This window comes from Thalassophryne amazonica, chromosome 10 (assembly GCF_902500255.1).
Source record: "Thalassophryne amazonica chromosome 10, fThaAma1.1, whole genome shotgun sequence".
NCBI lineage: Eukaryota > Metazoa > Chordata > Actinopteri > Batrachoidiformes > Batrachoididae > Thalassophryne > Thalassophryne amazonica.
Genome location: NC_047112.1, coordinates 19,482,420 through 19,496,660, shown reverse-complemented (window position 1 = coordinate 19,496,660; position 14,241 = coordinate 19,482,420). Strand labels below are relative to the sequence as shown.

At 40.0% G+C, this 14,241-nt stretch overlaps 1 protein-coding gene across 2 annotated transcripts in view; it reads left to right on the top strand.

The window, feature by feature from the left end:
* Positions 1–14,241, top strand: part of syde2 (synapse defective 1, Rho GTPase, homolog 2 (C. elegans)) — a 113,206-nt gene that overhangs the window by 34,189 nt on the left and 64,776 nt on the right. The gene's annotated exons all lie outside the window — the stretch shown is intronic.

The following is a 14,241-nucleotide window of genomic DNA, read 5'->3' as shown; positions in this document are numbered from 1 at the left end:
CTCCTAATAAAAATATTGATGCCTTCTCACAGCTATAAAAGCATTATAGTATTACTGTACATTATCGTTACTGATCGGATATCTTTATGGCTCCTTGTGGAATTTGAACTTTGGACTTCTCAGGTCAGCCAAAGTGGAATCCCCACTAGCAACATTACTAGGAATGTATCTGATTTGGGATTGTGTGTTGTTTATTTTCCATGTTGACATATTATATGAAGCAACTGGAGCAGGTTGTTAACCAGACGGTTGGTGGGATCCATTCTTACTGTCTGCCAAACACATCAACCCCATTAATGTGAGAATGTTTTGCCTTTTGAGATACATTTTTATTATAATGTCAAAGGCTCAATGTCACCCTCAGTACACACGGTTTATTCAGTGTGGGTTTAGAACACCAACTTATGTGTGTCATAATCATGTTTTTGTAAAAGTACCCCTGTGTTTCTCCCTGTAGAACATTTTGTCCCATATTTGACAAAACACCATCTTCCTTGTCCAAAAAACAATATATACGTGCTATTTTTGTTCATGTTTCCTGTGTCTTCTTTTTTCAACTATTCCAACTTCATGAATGTGGGTCTGTGCTGTCGTTTTTGTTTGGAGGACTAAAAACATTTGACAGGGCTTTCATTTATTGACTGCAGATAAGAGCGTCTGCTGAATTAATGAAGCAGATGCAGAGGCCTTGCTATGACTATAGTTTAGCTCTGTTCGGATGGCTGGTCCTTTTTCAGTCACCGGATACACTCCAGACTCCTCGTGTGCTGCCCATTAACTGTCTTTTTGTTCATCTGAATGCTCCATTTGTATAGAGAATAATGATTGATGGACTTGAGGGTCTGGTGGGGGGGCACCACGTATTCCCAATCCCTTACTTCGTTTAGCGCCTGTTTGTGGAATCTGTCTTGGCTGGCGCTTAGAATGTGATTGCATCTATTTCTGGAAGTTGTTTTGGTCACATTGGCTGCTGTGTTTGGGAATTGGCCGAGGCTGCTGAAGTTACTTGAGAGTTCAAGCCTCTGAGTTCAAACTTAGAATCTAATCTAGGATGATGACTGAGGTGTTTGGTTTGTCAGACATCAGTAACTCGGTGGAGGAGAATTATGGGAGCAGCAGCACATTCTAGAGCAGATTTCATCTATGGCTTCTTCTGTTCTACATTTCTGCCTGATTTCTTTGACATACCACTGGACGTGTGCACTCTTGGAATCACCCTGGTCTCTATGCAGCTTGGTTTGTATGTATGTATTTTAGCAAGATATCTTAAGAGTGCCTCATTGAATTTTAATCAAACTTGGCAGATACATTGTCCCCATGGAGGGGAAGAAGTACTTTGATGTTTGTTGAGGTTTTACCAACAATGAAGGTTAGAGGGCAGAGATCAAATTTCTATCCCTATGATAATATGGGCTAAAAAGGCTAATTTTATGGAACTAATTAGAAATATGGTATTGGTTATGAATTAGATTTTTTTAAAAGCCAATGTCACATTTTCTCTACATGTCTGACACTTCAAATCAAATCACTATGTTCTCTAAGAACCTTTGACGTAGAGCCTGATTTACTAAAGTACTGCGTGTGTAAAAACTTGCAAATAAACCTACATGCTGTATTAATAACTGTGTGCAAGGAGGATAGCATCTGTCAAATGTGAAAAATGGAATATATCACCTGTTTAGCACGTTTGCCTTCATAAATATGGGATTTGAGGTTTGACCACCTAAGTTTTCAAAATTATAGGTGGGAATGCGCAAATAAGTGAGATTTGCATACACAACACGATTTGTCAAGGTCAAAAGGAAATTAAGGACTGGCTGATAGATAGCATGTTTAAAACCTTGGTGTTAACTTGACAGGACACTGTTCCAGAGAACAGAGGCCACATAGAATTATAATAATAATGATTTATTGCATATATTGGTTATATTTAACTTCATGCTTGTTTCTCTAAGAATAAATGTCTCCATGGGCAACAGCTGAACCACACACAGATGCACACATTGTAGTCTTTGTGGGACATCATGGCTGGGCGCACAGGACGCACACCGCATGAACACACTCATGCACTGGCTGTTACAACAAACAAACAAACAAACCAGAAGCAATCTCCTATGTTAGACAATTATTTTTCCATCCATGATAGTTTAGCAAACTGGTGAATTATTATGTGTTCTGTCGGTGGAATGCACAGAGAAATGTGCCCAAAGCTGTGTGTGGTCATTCCAGGATAAGTTGCACCTTTTCTCTGGATGTGGAACTCTTTTTAACACTGTGTTTTCCAGGGAGCCTGTTTAACAGCAGATAGGAAGTCTGTGTAGCACATGTGCACACCACAGCCTGTGCTGTTACTTAACATTGAGACTTTTAAAGTCTAAAAATAAGCAAGATGGAGTAAACCTGTGTTGGACAGCATATTGGATGTTATTTTATGTAGTTTGGACACACATTGCTGGCTCACAACATCATGGAAAAGTGAACAATGGATTTAACTCTCAACCTGTGGTGTGTAACATAAAGACTGTTCAAGTGCAAAAATAAACAAGATGGACAAATAAATGTGCAATATGTTATTTGATGCCGTTTTGACAAAAGAATATTTCAAATGCAGACATATTCTGGCTGTCAGTGTTGAAAACACTACAATAAAAAAAATGTTTTTTTTTAATCAGTTCTTTATTTTGGGTTTTCTGTGCATTGCTGGACTGTACTTTTGTTATTGGTGTTATTATTTTATTGTTGGACATTATGGTGTTTAGTGCTTTGAGTCCTGGGTAAGGTCATATAAAGAGTTGTTATTGCTATTATGAATGCTGAACACATGATTCTTCTGTATATAAGTCGCAGGAGCTCCCAAACTATTAAAAAATAAACAAACAAAACATGTTTCTGTGTAGGCTCTCAGTTGTCCAGGTGGTTTCCATAGTAGAGAAGTATGAATCTTCGACTGGACTGGGTTGCTTGACGTGAGGACGTTTCGCTCTGATATAATACACTACATTGCTCTGTTTGTAACTAGGGATGCTGTCCTTAGGACAACTGCAGAGGGAAGGGCTAAAGAACAACAACTTGTACGAAAAGCCCTCACAGTATGTGGGTACCCACAATGGTCCCTGGACAAAGTGCAGAAGTCCCATAAAACAAAGAGACCAGATAGACAGGAGATGGAGACAAGAAGAAGAGGAGTGTCTCTCCCTTATTTAGCAGGAGTAGGGGAAAAACTACAGAGGATCTTCAGACAGCACAAAATCCCAGTTTACTTTAAACCGGTTAACACCTTGAGACAGAAATTAGTTCACCCTAAGGACAGGATCCCTAGTTACAAACAGAGCAATGTAGTGTATTATATCAGATGTCAGGAAAACTGTAATGAACACTAAGCAACCTTTAAACAAGAGGCTATACCAGCACAGCAGAGAGGTTGCCAGTGGACCTCAGTCTGCAGTTCATCTCCACCTGAAAGACACTAACCATACGTTTGAGGACAAGGAAGTTAAAATCTTAGCCAGAGAGAAGAAATGGTTTGAGAGAGGTGTCAAGGAAGCATTCTTTGTAAAACAGTTGAAACCCAGCCTTAACCGGGGGGCGGGTCTCAGACACGCTTTGTCCCCTGTTTACAATGGGGTACTCAGGTCAAAGCAGTTTCAGTCTTTTGTTCATGGTAATCAATCAATCAATCAATCAATTTTTTTATATAGCGCCAAATCACAACAAACAGTTGCCCCAAGGCGCTTTATATTGTAAGGCAAGGCCATACAATAATTATGTAAAACCCCAACGGTCAAAACGACCCCCTGTGAGCAAGCACTTGGCTACAGTGGGAAGGAAAAACTCCCTTTTAACAGGAAGAAACCTCCAGCAGAACCAGGCTCAGGGAGGGGCAGTCTTCTGCTGGGACTGGTTGGGGCTGAGGGAGAGAACCAGGAAAAAGACATGCTGTGGAAGGGAGCAGAGATCGATCACTAATGATTAAATGCAGAGTGGTGCATACAGAGCAAAAAGAGAAAGAAACACTCAGTGCATCATGGGAACCCCCCAGCAGTCTACGTCTATAGCAGCATAACTAAGGGATGGTTCAGGGTCACCTGATCCAGCCCTAACTATAAGCTTTAGCAAAAAGGAAAGTTTTAAGCCTAATCTTAAAAGTAGAGAGGGTGTCTGTCTCCCTGATCTGAATTGGGAGCTGGTTCCACAGGAGAGGAGCCTGAAAGCTGAAGGCTCTGCCTCCCATTCTACTCTTACAAACCCTAGGAACTACAAGTAAGCCTGCAGTCTGAGAGCGAAGCGCTCTATTGGGGTGATATGGTACTACGAGGTCCCTAAGATAAGATGGGACCTGATTATTCAAAACCTTATAAGTAAGAAGAAGAATTTTAAATTCTATTCTAGAATTAACAGGAAGCCAATGAAGAGAGGCCAATATGGGTGAGATATGCTCTCTCCTTCTAGTCCCTGTCAGTACTCTAGCTGCAGCATTTTGAATTAACTGAAGGCTTTTTAGGGAACTTTTAGGACAACCTGATAATAATGAATTACAATAGTCCAGCCTAGAGGAAATAAATGCATGAATTAGTTTTTCAGCATCACTCTGAGACAAGACCTTTCTGATTTTAGAGATATTGCGTAAATGCAAAAAAGCAGTCCTACATATTTGTTTAATATGCGCTTTGAATGACATATCCTGATCAAAAATGACTCCAAGATTTCTCACAGTATTACTAGAGGTCAGGGTAATGCCATCCAGAGTAAGGATCTGGTTAGACACCATGTTTCTAAGATTTGTGGGGCCAAGTACAATAACTTCAGTTTTATCTGAGTTTAAAAGCAGGAAATTAGAGGTCATCCATGTCTTTATGTCTGTAAGACAATCCTGCAGTTTAGCTAATTGGTGTGTGTCCTCTGGCTTCATGGATAGATAAAGCTGGGTATCATCTGTGTAACAATGAAAATTTAAGCAATACCGTCTAATAATACTGCCTAAGGGAAGCATGTATAAAGTGAATAAAATTGGTCCTAGCACAGAACCTTGTGAAGAAGATTCCCCATTTACATGAACAAATTGTAATCTATTAGACAAATATGATTCAAACCACCGCAGCGCAGTGCCTTTAATACCTATGGCATGCTCTAATCTCTGTAATAAAATTTTATGGTAATGAGTCATTCACGTCATCAGGAGAGTCGTCAAGGGAGCCATCAGGGGAGGCTTCCATCCCATCATTAGGAGAGTGCTAACTAGAGCACAATAGGTGCTAATTAGAGCTATTGTTTAGTCACTAGCCTACAGCAGTCGGCCTCTTGGTAGGAGGGGTCTGGTTAGGTTAAAAACTCCAGCTTTTGTTGGCTTCTGGTTTATTCTTCTCTACAAGAGTCAAGACAGAAGTCAGACTACCAGAGCAAGAATTTTAGCTGAGGAAGCTTCTGTGATTTGAAGCGAAACGTCCTCACGTCAAGCAACCCAGTCCAGTCGAAGATTCAAACTTCTCTACTATGCAAACAAAACATGATGACTTATACCCCGTAAAATATGGTAGTCTGGTTGATATAGTTACTGCAGAGTCGGAGAGCCTGTAGGTCAGCTGACGGCTACTTTGGCGGGGATCAGAGCAAGAAAGCCTGTATATATTAGCATGGATTTTAGTTTCTAACCATTGTAATGAAATAGCTAAGTTTTTGCAACCTCTGAAAAGCCGTCCAGTGCTGAATGACTTGGATCTGAAGAGGAGGAAGCAGTCTAGAACTGGGCCTCAGTTACAGATTGAAAAAGAAACCATGCCATTCAGCCCTTTAGTTACATTGCTCTTTATTTGCACGCTCTGGCCCTTTTGTGGCCTATTTTTAACACAAGCATGTGTGTCTGGTCTGTGCATAGCAGACACATACAGACACTGAAGTGATCACAAGATAATTTGCAGGAGTCACTTACACCTGAATGAAGCAGGATTACTGAGATTAAGAATGTTCTTTGACTGCTCACTTTCTCAGTTGCAGGCAGGTTTGCATATAACCGTGTAGCTTCCAGAGATGAGGCACAATGACATTCATGTTGCCGTTTCTTTTGCCTTCATCATTGGGAAGACCTTATGCCGCGATGAGGTCACTGCGCAGAGGTGTTTGGTGATGCACATAACTTTGCTGGAGAATGGAGGTCCAAGTATTTAAGGTCCAGATGCTTCCTGTCTTACTGTATGGTTGAGAGTTGGACGCTAACCAGTATCTTGGATTATTTGGTACAAGGCATTCTGTTTTTACGTCCAATACAGGAATCTTCCAATTGTGACATTCATCCATGTCGTCAAGGTTCTGTCATTTAACCCAGCAGGCATAATAAAGTCCTGGAGTTGCCTCATTTGCAAGCTGACCTACTTGATCACAGATTATATAGTTTAAAACCACTTTTAAACGTCATCATTTCTTCCCTCAAGCATTTTAAAGAACCAGCTGAATGAGTGAAGGGGTGCGTGAAAGCCTCAGACTGCCCCTGCATACTAATATGACCAGCATGGCTGAAAAAAGCAAAGTAAACAGTGTAAAGATTCCATGCAACACATTCAGGGACATTCCACAACTCTGAGGCATGACGTCCCTCCATGTTTTATCTGTGTGATGAGGCCACGTTGCCCCACATGGACACACTGTTCTTCTGCACCTGCCTGGTGCCAGCTTTGTTAACCGCACTCATCGTAAATTCCCGGGTGTTGTTTAGAGGTGTCAAAGACAGGGTACGACATGCTTCTCCGTGACCCCAAGGCACGCCCTGGGGTCACAGTGGCGACGTGCGTGCATTCTTTCTGTGTTATAGTAGTCTGAGTGTATGTCTGTAGGTTTGTGTCGATGGTGTTGGGGGTGGGCACAGTTATCCAGCTCAGGTGTCACACCTTGGAATGCTGACCTTTGACCCCAGGACATGACCCCTGAGGGTAGGGTGTCGAAATGTTCCCCCTGAACCTCACCGTATGAGGTGTCACGTTGCTCTAGTGTGTGTGTGTGTGTGTGTGTCCCCACAGCAGTCATTACTTTTGTTAGATACCGATCCTCCTTTAAAGGTTAGTGGACATTGTTCTACTTGATGGTGGTTACCAAATACTCAGAAGTACTTTCACAAGGGGCTGATAAATTTTGTTTTGATTTTGAGCTCAAAGAACAGTTGCACATAAGACGAGAGCCTGTGTTGATTTTTCCACCACACTTACAGTGCTTTATTTGAATGTCGTGACCGTTTTTTGCGGCCATAATCTATTCCCAGCATAAATTGTAGAAATGAGGATTTTAGGTTAATAGAGAAAAGCCTCTATAAACAGCTGGGAGTGCACATCAACCCCTGGCAAGTGATTTGGTGCATGTTTAATCAGGTCAGCTGCAATCAAATGGGCTTTGATCCTATGTTGATCAACTTATGTCCAATGTAAAATATAGTCATTTAAGGATATTGGTTCAAAATTTCATGAAGTATCCTGATCAGATAAACATTGCAGAGTTACCAATATAATAACCATATCTGCATTTTCTGCTCTGACCACACAGATTTTGAATTAAACAGGTCCACTTTATCATAATTTAAGATCGCCTCTTACATAGCATGATGTTGTTGGGACAAATACCATGATATGAGAGCATATTTAAACATTCATATGACCAGGTACATTCCAGACTCTAACTCCATTTACTGTTATTTTATTAACTTAAGGTGTCTATGAAATTTATTCTATGATGAAACATATAGTACAATAATATGCATGTTATTTTTAATACTGAAATTAATCCAGGTTATGTCCTCATTATGAGGCCATTACGTGCTCCACATAAATCACCAGACACAAAACAAGAGATAATTGATGGCTCTTTTACAGCACACAAATCCTCAGACACTTCAGATCACCACGATGTATCTTACGTTTCGAAGCAAATCAAAGTATTTATATCACTGAGTAACATCACCAGTTATTTGCAAATTTGTAATGCTGAAAAATATTTTTACTTCAGTTTACATTCTGTTTAAAAGAAAAATGTTATTCTTTAAAAGTAATAATTTAATGCATGGATCAGATGGCAGTTTGTGTTATAACCAAGAAAAACACAGGTACTAATGAAAACCTAATCACAACAGAACTGTAACAACTTCTTATATAAATATATGAGGGGTGATGTAGAAGTTTTGAGCCTAACTCAAATAGTAGGGTGTGATTCTTAGTCTTTTGCATTCCGAGAAACCAATGTTTCAGTATGACTTGTTATATGTGATTAGTGTAGAATTTGATAAAGTCGGGTTATTATCACATCTGGTAAAGAGGAGATATTGTTATATTGTATTGCTATAGTGTAGTAGTAACAGTAGTTTGATTTTTCCTTGTTTTGTGATTGGTTGATTGGTTTGTCAGCAACGTTATACAAATGGTAACTGTCCTGGTATAGAAATGACTACATTTTGATGCCAAATCTTAATTTAAAAAATGTATTTATTTATTTTTTGTCCAAGCGGTTAATACTCTTGCCTCTGCATCTCACTGCTGTCACACTATGCTTGTACATGTCCTGCAGTTCCCTCATATACTCACATACTTCTCTGCCACTCCAGACTTTCCCATACAATGTTTTGTCTTGGCACCCTGTCATAAGCTTTCTCTAAATCCACAAACGCACAATGTAACTCCTTCTGGCCTTCTCTATACTTCTCCATCAGTACTCTCAAAGCAAACATTGCATCTGTAGTGCTGTTTCTTGGCATGCAACCATATTTCTGCTCACAGATCTTCACCTGTTTTCTAAGGCTAGCTTCTACTGCTCTTTCCCATAACTTCATACCGTGGCTGATCAACTTTATGCCTTGGTAGTTACTGCAGCTGTGCACATCACCCTTGTTCTTAAAAATAGGAACCAGCACATTTTGTCTCCACTCCTCAGGCATCCTCTCACTTACCAAGATTTTATTAAACATTCAGGTTTCATACTCCACGGCCATCTCTCTTAGACATTTCCATGTCTCCACTGGAATGTCTTCTGGAACAACTGCTTTTCCACTCTCCATCCTCTTCATAGCCCTCTTGTACAAAGCAGCACCATCAGTATTCCTTGGTTACTTTCTATCTTCAGTGCCCTCCACCAATTTTCACCTTTTTTAGAGCTCCTCTGTGTCTATTATGGAGAGGAAGCTGTGACAAGGAAGTCTCCTCAGCCTGGGGGGAAATCGAGGCCAAACATGGTTTGGTGAGGAATGTGAGAGAACAGCAGTGTTCATTTGTACATTTGCCAGCTGGCTTGCCAGCGTTCTAGTCAACCATCCTGGCCTCTGAGTCCCTGGACAAGGGGTGCCTTTGTCCCCCATCTGCTGGCTACACCCTGCCCTGCTCCTGCCCTCCAGCTTACCCTTCTGTCCACCCCGTTGCACCTCGTCTGCCTCCCTATTCCACTCTGAGCCCCTCGCCCCAGAATAGCACAGCAGGTCCCCTCTTGAAATAGAGCTGGTGATGTTGGCAGTGTCACTAACCTCCGTGTCTCTCACCACCATTCTTTCTGTATCTCTCTCTGTGTTTATCTCTCTCTCACTTACAGAATCAACCTTTTGTTTCAGAGGTTTATACATAGAGAAGGATGTGTTTAAAAAAAAGTTCATAAATGAATTGATAAGTCCAAAATCAAGGCAAAACATCACAACCACATCATCAGTCATAAATTATTAGGAATGTTAGGTAAATGTTTAGGTAAAATTGGGTAAAATGCACATTTTATGTGGTGTGACATCAAACCAAAATCCAAGAAATGTGACCTGCTTTCTAAAAGTTTTAAGGCTGTTAAATCTCAGATGAATAATAAATGTCTGCATCATGATCGAAATGAAAACAACCACAACAACAAAAAAGTCAACAACAACAATATGCCAACAATAACAACACTAATGGAATGTAGCTATCTTTTGGAGATAGCTACAGTCCAGTATTATTTTTTTAGGTCATGTTTTGGGAATTTGTTTTACACTTCAAGATCATTTTAAGGTATCTTATTTTTTGTGCAAAGATTTTTTTTTTAATTGGATGTAATGGGGAAAATGATTTTTAAATACAAAATTGTCCAGGGAATCCCAAATTTATGCACTGAACTATTTGGTTTTACTCCACCGTAATTCACAAAGAGATCATGTATTTTTTTCTTCCATTACATTCATTTGGCAGCTGTAATTATTTTATGCTCTAGCATTAAGATTTTACATAGGCAAAGGATTAATTAAAAATATTTAATATTATAGATGAGACCTATTTTAAAACTTCCCAAAAATACACTGTGTTATGAGTCAGAATGATGCCGTCTTCCATCAACTACAACCTTGCTGTTTACATGTTGGATTATAATGCATATTCTTTTGAAGGGAACAACTCTGAAAAGTGTTTGTGTTACTTGAATGAATTTTACTGATCACATCTGTACTTGTTGCTATTTTTAAAGTACAAGACCTACATTCTTCTCCTGGGGTCCAAATTAATATTTAGATTGGTTCTTGATTAAGCCAGACAATATTGTAACTCAGGGTAATGATCTGCAATAGTTAAAATGTTATTGAATCAAGCTGTATTGCAAAACATTTCCATGAGCCCTTGCAGTAAATTAATTCCTCTAAATTCTAATTTTAAAAGTAGGTTAGCCAGGAAATGTTAATACACAAGAACTGCATGTAGAAAAATGTTTTTCTGTTTAAGAGTTCAACTGAACAACTGTGGATTTTGTCTTAACTCACCACAACAAATAGATTTATTTATACTTTATTTTTAAAATTTGTCTAAAGTTGCATTAACACGAGGCAGCAATGTATTCAAATTAATAAGATGGTCGATAACATTTATGATTGTATATATGGTACCTGTGACATCACTGACATTTTAATCTGATGTATTGTCAGAATTAGAGCACACACAGCTGTGGTCAGAAATGTACATGCAGTCAACCTAGACATGATTGGCATCTCAGTATTGGCCTCTCAATTATTTGTTTGAACATTTACCATCCATGAAGTAAATGTCTGACCACACAACTCAGTTGGTGGACATAGTTTATGGATTAAAAGAAAATAAAAATAAAAATTACTGTTTAGCACTAAAATTAGTTTTAAAAGCCAGTCGAGGAAAAGCTCTCGTTGGCTCGAAAGACCTGTTTAAAAGCAACATGGATAACACTGAGAGTGAAAGCCATGTTTTAGTGTTTAGTGTTGTAGGTCTATTTGAAGAGTTTCAGTCAGGTTTTAGAATTCATCATAGTACAGAAACAGCATTAGTGAAGGTTACAAATGATCTTCTTATGGCCTCGGACAGTGGACTCATCTCTGTGCTTGTTCTGTTAGACCTCAGTGCTGCTTTTGATACTGTTGACCATAAAATTTTATTACAGAGATTAGAGCATGCCATAGGTATTAAAGGCACTGCGCTGCGGTGGTTTGAATCATATTTGTCTAATAGATTACAATTTGTTCATGTAAATGGGGAATCTTCTTCACAGACTAAAGTTAATTATGGAGTTCCACAAGGTTCTGTGCTAGGACCAATTTTATTCACTTTATATATGCTTCCCTTAGGCAGTATTATTAGACGGTATTGCTTAAATTTTCATTGTTACGCAGATGATACCCAGCTTTATCTATCCATGAAGCCAGAGGACACACACCAATTAGCTAAACTGCAGGATTGTCTTACAGACATAAAGACATGGATGACCTCTAATTTCCTGCTTTTAAACTCAGATAAAACTGAAGTTATTGTTCTTGGCCCCACAAATCTTAGAAACATGGTGTCTAACCAGATCCTTACTCTGGATGGCATTACCCTGACCTCTAGTAATACTGTGAGAAATCTTGGAGTCATTTTTGATCAGGATATGTCATTCAAAGCGCATATTAAACAAATATGTAGGACTGCTTTTTTGCATTTACGCAATATCTCTAAAATCAGAAAGGTCTTGTCTCAGAGTGATGCTGAAAAACTAATTCATGCATTTATTTCCTCTAGGCTGGACTATTGTAATTCATTATTATCAGGTTGTCCTAAAAGTTCCCTAAAAAGCCTTCAGTTAATTCAAAATGCTGCAGCTAGAGTGCTGACGGGGACTAGAAGGAGAGAGCATATCTCACCCATATTGGCCTCTCTTCATTGGCTTCCTGTTAATTCTAGAATAGAATTTAAAATTCTTCTTCTTACTTATAAGGTTTTGAATAATCAGGTCCCATCTTATCTTAGGGACCTCATAGTACCATATCACCCCAATAGAGCGCTTCGCTCTCAGACTGCAGGCTTACTTGTAGTTCCTAGGGTTTGTAAGAGTAGAATGGGAGGCAGAGCCTTCAGCTTTCAGGCTCCTCTCCTGTGGAACCAGCTCCCAATTCAGATCAGGGAGACAGACACCCTCTCTACTTTTAAGATTAGGCTTAAAACTTTCCTTTTTGCTAAAGCTTATAGTTAGGGCTGGATCAGGTGACCCTGAACCATCCCTTAGTTATGCTGCTATAGACGTAGACTGCTGGGGGGTTCCCATGATGCACTGTTTCTTTCTCTTTTTGCTCTGTATGCACCACTCTGCATTTAATCATTAGTGATCGATCTCTGCTCCCCTCCACAGCATGTCTTTTTCCTGGTTCTCTCCCTCAGCCCCAACCAGTCCCAGCAGAAGACTGCCCCTCCCTGAGCCTGGTTCTGCTGGAGGTTTCTTCCTGTTAAAAGGGAGTTTTTCCTTCCCACTGTAGCCAAGTGCTTGCTCACAGGGGGTCGTTTTGACCGTTGGGGTTTTACATCATTATTGTATGGCCTTGCCTTACAATATAAAGCGCCTTGGGGCAACTGTTTGTTGTGATTTGGCGCTATATAAAAAAAAAATTGATTGAATTGATAGACTAAACAGTCGTTTCCGCGCCAACGAAGACATTTCATCCCTGAAATTGTATGCTGTAGAAATCCAGTTAGAACAGTCTATAAGGCCTACACCATGTGGATGTTTTTCAACACCCATAATGACTGCGTAATTCCAGTTGAGCCCTTGTGTTGTGGTGTCCATAGATGGAATTTGCCCCACAATTTTGGGTAGAGTCAAAGCTATTGACATTACAGCTCAGATTCTCTGTTGTGTTAATAACCGAAGCCCACTTAGACTCTTAAGTAAAATATTTTCATGTGAAGATTAAGTGTTGGGAACATGTGTTTTTATATATATATACAGTAGTGTTCAGAATAATAGTGCTATGTGACTAAAAAGATTAATCCAGGTTTTGAGTATATTTCTTATTGTCACATGGGAAACAAGGTACCAGTAGATTCAGTAGATTCTCACATGTTATGTGTCGACGCGGGTTGAGGAGCGGACCTGCGTCAGACGGAACCCAGCGCTACAAACAACCAGAAAAGCGGTTCCAAAAACAATATATTTATTTCACCCACTGGTGCATAAAAAAGTGTAAAAACAGAAATAGCGTCCTTCCGGTGGAGTGAAGGCTGGCACGCTCTCCAGCGCCCAAAAGGATCGAAGCCCGGCGCTCCTGGACCCACTACCACCGCCAAACACCCCCCAGGTGGACACGACAAACCGACTCTCTGCGAAGCATAGAAGAGGTGAGGTAAGTTAGCAGTTACAACTAATATCCTTCAAAAGACACACACTATCAGCAACACATACAGGTCTGTATTTTAAGCTTTATGCAAATAAGCAGCTTCTCACAACAGGTGGAAGACCACTTGTCCGCATGCCACAGCAGTGAGAAGCGAGCTGCACAATCCTCATCACAATTCAAGTATACTACGTAACAAAATACCAAGTTACTATCAACAATTAGTCAAACACTTAATCACCTTTGATGTGTGCTGACAGCATGTGTCCCTCACCCTTCCTTGCTTCACGGGCTCGATGTGTCAAACCCAGGCGCGGTCCTCAGCGTCTCACAAACGAACATCACAAGGTCGAGTTCCCGGCAGTTCTGCTTGAATCACACATGACTTAAATGCAGAACGCCATCCAATTATCTGCTTCAGCTGAAAGTCTTTAAGGTTGCATGTGAGCACCATTCACAGGTGCTACACATGATGTTGATAAGGGTGAAGGATTCTTCAGCCAGCACCTTCTCCACAGACAAATCAGTTCTCATGCCACCTGGAGAGCAAAGAAAAGAAAAGAACACCAAAATATCCAGCCACACTCCCCAACACACAACATCACAAATCCAACAAGACCAAGCATTCATGATAAAAAAAACAGAGACATGTGGAAGAAAATGGAAAA